The following is a 7,148-nucleotide window of genomic DNA, read 5'->3' on the forward strand; positions in this document are numbered from 1 at the left end:
AACTATAGGTCACCGTGCGGCCTTCAACAATGAGCAAAGCCCATACCGCATAGTCAGCTGTAAAAGGCCCCGATAAGACAATGTAAAACAATTGAAACGAGAAAACTAGTGGAACTCGACTTTTGTACATTAAACTATTTAGCTGCCAAAAATCTAGCAATGCTCTTGATTCAATTTGTATTTGTTTATAATTTACAAACATTAATCAAACAAGTCTGACCTCCTTTTTTAAGAGATTTCTATTGTGAAGAATAATCAACTTTAGTCTTATCAGTAGTCCAAACTTTAACATGGACAAAATATGCCACAAAACAAGTTCTTAATAATTTTAATATGACAACTGTTGGAGACTTTGCCAAAACATTTACCTTACAAATAATGTTTAATATTGATTGTTCTCTGCTCTTGTTTAATATCATAAACAGTGTTAGGTTTTTTTTAAAGGAAATTAAACCTAATTTGATAAGTTGAAATACCAAATACGTAAACGTCAGACATGAATGAATTATTATCGTTACTTTCAATCCTATGATAAGAACGTTTTAACCTTTTTTCCACACTCACCAGGTCATTGTGTGCAATCGTGCCAACACAATATTGATAGCAATGTAGGATGATCATTTTATCAATAAATTACTATGACCAGATTTATAGTAATTCTTAAAGAGTCGTGACAAAATAATGAGAAATTCAATCCGTCGATCTTTTTCTAGATATAAGGCACTTCTAGGCAGTACATTTAAATTTCATTTCCTATAAAAGGTTTAATAATACATTGCATTAACTTATGATTTATCAGTGTTTTCACATATAACATCTTTCCGACTAAATATTACGAAAAAAATCAATCACTCCAATTCAACACTATCAGGCAAATTTTCTTATTTTTTCATTTTTAATTCATTCTTAAATGTTCTAAATATTTCTGATATATTCATACAAGTATATATTATTACTTAGCGTGCTACATTATAATATCAGTTATATCTTACCTTAGATATCCTAGGGCTTACAGGTATGTTTGCAAGTAGCCAGTCTGGACTCTGGCGTCTAGTTTTTTGCCATATTCTCAGGCGAGTGTGTTTACTGACTAAGTAAACATTCAAGCTTCCGATCCCATTTCCATTCATATGATACCAAAAAGAAAGGATACTGTTTTCAGTCATATGGAAGCTAGGACTCTGTATCAATGCTGAACAAGAGGAGTTGCGTGAACGGCGACCATAGATCAAAGCATATGAACCATTAGACGCTAAAAAAGTATTAGGCAAAAACTCATAAAAGACTCCTTGTTATAATTTTGTTCGCCATCCACGTGTTTTGTCTACAAAATATTTAACAGTGATGCTAGAATCAAAAAAGAAAAACATCAAAATAGAGTGCAAAGTTGAAGAACATTACAGGTTAAAAACCCAAGTGATTTTTCCAAATATAATATATCAATGATACTTATTATAATCCTGATATTTAAATGTCTTTAATTATATTTTCTCATTTAAAAAAATTGAAAACATTGTTTATTTGTCGAAATCTGTAAGTGACACAATACTTTAAAGAAATTAAGATGTATGAGTTGATGCTTTTTTTAAATATAATTTATATTTATTTTATTCCGTCAATTTATTTGATCACACAAGTATTTGTTTAAAACATGTTTCTGAATGCTTCACACGATGTTATATATAACTCACAAATGCACCCCTTCTCTAAGTCATACGCTCCTTAAAAAATTAAAAGTTATCTTGTTACGTTTTTAAATAAGACTAATTGCATCAATATGTGTGTCAACTATGATAATCATTTATTTATCTCCCTTATGATAATCAAATATAAATAAATCAACAATAAAAATATACTTGCACCCAGTGGTATGGTCTGCTATCGGACCAGATGTTTTATCCCCTGTTTTGCCGTTACCAATCGTCCAATTGAAACAACTGTCTGCCTTATTACGCCATTCACACAAATCCTTATCGAAATTACAATCTATTGTTGCTTTAGTTCTCTCCGAAAACACTTCAAGCAGACAAATACTTAAAATAAAAATAAACGAAGGCATTTTGAATAAAATAAATGTATTTGAAGATCAGACCTAAGAGGAAATAATAAATTGAAGTTATTTTGATAAGAGAGAGGTGAAAGATACCAAAGGGGAACACTTGTAATGATTTTAACCACTGAAATCAAACCGAAACTAGAAATCTATAACGAATTAATTTAACTCAATTTAAAAAAGAAAACAAACTTTATTCTCACAGTAAGATTAGGATTAGTAGAGGTGTCAATAGAATATTTGGAAAAATATCCTAACATGATTAAGGTCTATATCTGTTTGCGTATGGGATGGATATCACCGTACATATCGTCCTATTATCTTTCTCAACTTACAGTACACTGAGATACGGTCCCTTTAGACACCGAAACCGGCACTGACAATATACATATATTGACTTATTTTGTCATTTCATGTCCTTCCTTATGCTAGAAGTCAATCAAAGTGCAATTCTGTCTTCAAGAATCAAGAGTTATCTTTCATTACTATTTGCACTGATAAATTTCATATCTGTTGATAACAAATTAAAGTGATGCATGTAGATAAATATTGCTGAACACCATTTATTGATAACACTTTAAATGTCACTTAATATTGAGAGTTGTCTCATCTTTAAGCAAAACATATTAATAATGATCTAAGACGTAACAGATGCTGGTATTATATATTTGAAGTGAAACTATTCGTTTTTGTCTCCTTCTCTACCAAACAAAAGTTCGTGATTTATTTTTGGGGTTTTGAAATCATCATTTACAAAGTATTGAGTTTATTTTCTTCTCTTTTTTTGCATATCAATTACGTGATACGTAATTGATTTTCATTTCAATACTCCGATTTATAAAAAATTCCGGCAAGCATGATTTATTAGTGAACAGTTCTTACTTCAGAATTAGATATGAGGTCTTAATTCAAAATGAAAATGTTCCCAGTATAAGAAGTTGTTTATACAGTAAATTAGGTTGGTTCCGTGTTTGGTTAGTCATTAATTTTTATATGTAGTGTTCTGTCGACTTGTTTGTCTTTTGGCCTTTGTTGCATAATTACCATTATCTCTTATACTTATTAGTTTGAATGTTCCCTTAGTATCTTCTGTTTTCTTCTCGTCGGATTATTTCAGGTACGAAAATAATGCAAAAGCTTTTAGTGTTACTAAAGAACTCATAGAAAACTGATGAAGTTTTAAAACAAATATGAAAGGCCATAATTAAAACTGGTGTATTAACCCTTTTCCAAGAATAAAAAAATGATTAATCAATAAAATTGAGAATGGAAATTGGGAATGTATCAAAGAGACAACAATTCGACCAAAGAGCAAATAAACATGATTTCATTTTAATTCAAGTAAACGATAAAATATTTCTATTGTTTCGTTGTTACATTGTTCATATGATATTGAAAACAATTAAGGGATAAAAATACAAAGATGTAGCTTCACCTGTGACTATAACAATAAATCCGAAGTTAATTAAAATTATCCTGTCCATTGCTCTTAATACGGACAAATACACTAAGGCTACTAGTACAACGGTGTTTAATCCGTAATAATGTTGATAACATTTAGTTAGAGATAATATTTGAAATTATTTGTACAACTGCTCTTCAATCAACCTCTCCCTAAACTGTACGTTAATGCAAATCATTAACTAATGTTTAATACAAAATACGGATATTCTCGATTAACGTCTATCTAAGATGTTTATCAATTACAAATAAGCAAACCAAACGCATTGGGAAATAATATGAAATCGACATTAAGGATGTGTGTAGTTGAAATTCTATGAAAAAGGTCATGCGTATGACATTTATGTATCCCAGTTGGTACGCAACACTCATTCATGTTTTCAATATACAAATTTTATGAGTAGGATTGTTCTCCTTATAAAAAAAAATGCTTTCAAACAGATGTATGAGAATGAAGCACAAAAATGAACACAATCTAGGTTTTACAGTCACCATTTCGAATTGGTTATATATCTCAGATCACTAGTGACATTTTTTTGCAGTATTATATTCTAAAGAACAAATTCAGTCTCATCTATAAAACTACCGATTGTACCCGATAGTGACTAGATGTGGATTCACATGTCGGACTCACATGCAAAAGATTATTACCTTTAATGCCAACAAACTAGGTCATGCATACAAATTTGGTATTGTCGAGGAACTTTTGTTGCTTTTTTTCGTCGTTATGCACACTGAATAATAAAAGCTGCAGATGTAATATGTCATGAACACTTTGTTTGTAGCCGCCTACTCTCTTGGTCCTCGTGTTCCTTTTTGATCAAGTTTAGTGTAGTGTTTAATAGATTTAAAGCCATATCTTTTGTATTACACGAAACCAGAACAGGCAAAAAGGTTCAGTTGAAATCTTTCAAATTAACATATTTCTTTCAAATTTACAAACAAATTGTCAGAGTTTAAAAATAAACACCCAGGACGATTAAAACAACTATAACAAATTAAGGCAACAGTAGTATACCGCTGCTCGAAAGTCATAAATAGATTGAAAGAAAACAAATCCGGGTTACGAACTATATTAAAATTGAGTGAAACACATCAATTATAAGAAGAAAACAACGAAATAACAGAACACAACAAAAAACAAACAACAATGCAACATTCATAGCAACGATCTGTTAGATAGCAACTGCCATATTCCTGACTTGGTACAGGGCATTAAAAAAAATGGTGGGTTAAACCTGGTGTTGTGCTAGCCAAACATCCACGGTTAATGCTAATGATAAATATACTGCTAAAATGACAGCATTACATGACGGGAAAAGAGTAATAATAAATTTAAAAACAAAAAACTACATAAAAAATAATATAATAGTATTTCTACATATTAACCACAGAATAACAACGATAGTTAATAGATTTACGAGACTGTCTGTTATACGAAATGATCAACGCTTCATAATGTATACATTCCCCATTTCCATTCTCAATTTTACATGTAAGTTTCTAAAAATTCTTATAGTATAGATTGATTTAAAAGACGACACATAATCCCTTTTGTCGATAAAAATGTTTTACTTACGAAAAAATAACAAAAACAGCAGATTACACTTAAGACAATACACAAAATAAATAAACGATTTAAGCAAACAAAACACAAAGCACACAAAATGAGAAATGAATTGTGTACAAATTTAAGAAATCATTAATCAACAGAAACAATTTATCAATAAATATATGTACATTATGACTAAATGGGGACCACTTTCTTACAACATATAAAAGGCTAACGTTTTATTACCATAATTCACTCCATAATTATACATTAACTAGATATGTTAGAAATATTTTGGAGTCAATCGAACTCATTTAAGATGTTTACTCTGCTTTAGACATTTGAATATACACTAACAATCAGAGGAATAGTATAAAGATTTTCCCTTCCGGAGCAACTACCATCTCCCCGCTTTTTGTCGGGGTCGAATTCAATTCAACAATGACAGACGATTTTCCGGTGAATCGAATTATTTAAAAAACTGAAACACGAAAAGATCAATAACCGCTGACCTGACAGTTGTTTCTGTGGTTCTATCAAATTTGTTAACAATAAGTTTAAGATCAGTTTAACAGGTCGAGAACTCTAGATTTTCTGACGTCAGAATATATTTGCATAGTAATTTCCAAAACACAAGGCCAATATGGCCTTGAAAAACTGACCAATCGACTCAATGAACTACAATGCATTTTGGGCTACTACGAGTAAACTACTACTTAAAACACGTGGAATTAGTGGGAAAACAGTCAATTAATATATTGTCTGGGACTCTCATTACCAAAGTTTTTATTCTGCAAATATATTTAATGTAAAATATATAACGTAATCTTCAATTTGCATGCTCAGATTAAAAAAATATTGTTTATTGGCTTCACGATTCGACTTTCTTTTTCGCCTTGCAAAAGTAGTTGAACCGGTTTTGTGCATTGTTATGAATTGAACCTGCATTAATTTCACGACATGAAACAGTGAAATATCCAATGAAGTGACCACTGTCCAGTAAAAAAATCATTTGAGCTCTTTTAAACATGTATAATGTCATTGCAAAATAATTTCTGCCTAGAAAAACACGAAACTTTCATTGAAACACTTCTTTCTGTACTGAATGTGTATTTATTTTTTATCAGGACCTAAACTTATAGTAAGAACATCATAATATTCAGTATTCTAAAAAGAAGTGTTATGAAAGCGGCAGGGGCGGGTCCAGCCATTTTAAAAGGGGGTCCTAACCCTGGACAAAAGGGGAGGGGGTTCCAACTACATGTCCCCATCCAAATGCACTGATCGTCCAAAAAAAGGGAGTCCATCCCCCGGATCCCCCGCCCCCTTGATCCGCCACTGAGCGGTTACGGTATAGAGCTCAATACATTTTCTATAGTTTCATCCATCGATAATTTCCGTTTGTTGCTAATTTTATCACAAAATATACCTCAGAGGTTTTTTTTATCGTTCGTCTGCTGTCCTGTTGACATATGTAAAATATCTCCAATATTAAAAGTCTCTGGATCATAGTGGGTGCCATATTACCTATTATTTTTTTTCTAAAACGTGCTTTGTATATAGAAATAAGAAGATGAGGTATGAGTGTCAAATGAGACATCTTTCCAACAAAGACATAATTTAGTAAAGTAAGCAGTCATAGGTCCAATGCTGAAAAGTAAGCTATTAATGACCCAAAAATTACTTGTGTAAAACAGTAAAAAAAAAAAAGAAAAAGAAAAAAAAGGCCCAATTAAATATATAAAAGGACAAGAAATCTATCCCATTAAAAAAAAATTGTATAGGAGCCTGTATTCCAGTGGTTGTCGTTTGTTTATGTGTTACATATTTGTTTTTCGTTCATTTCTTTTTTATATAATTAAGGCCGTTAGTTTCTCGTTTGAATTGTTTTACATTGTCATATCGGGGACTTTTATAGCTGACTATGCGGTATGGGCTTTGCTCATTGTTGAAGGCCGTACGGTGATCTATAAATGTTAATTTCTGTGTCATTTTGGTCACTTGTGGACAGCTGTCTCATTGGCAATCATACCACATCTTCTTTTTTATTATAGATCCAACGCTGCAATTTTCACAAAACAT

The sequence above is a fragment of the Mytilus galloprovincialis genome, chromosome 4, assembly GCF_965363235.1.
Source record: "Mytilus galloprovincialis chromosome 4, xbMytGall1.hap1.1, whole genome shotgun sequence".
Classification (NCBI taxonomy): domain Eukaryota; kingdom Metazoa; phylum Mollusca; class Bivalvia; order Mytilida; family Mytilidae; genus Mytilus; species Mytilus galloprovincialis.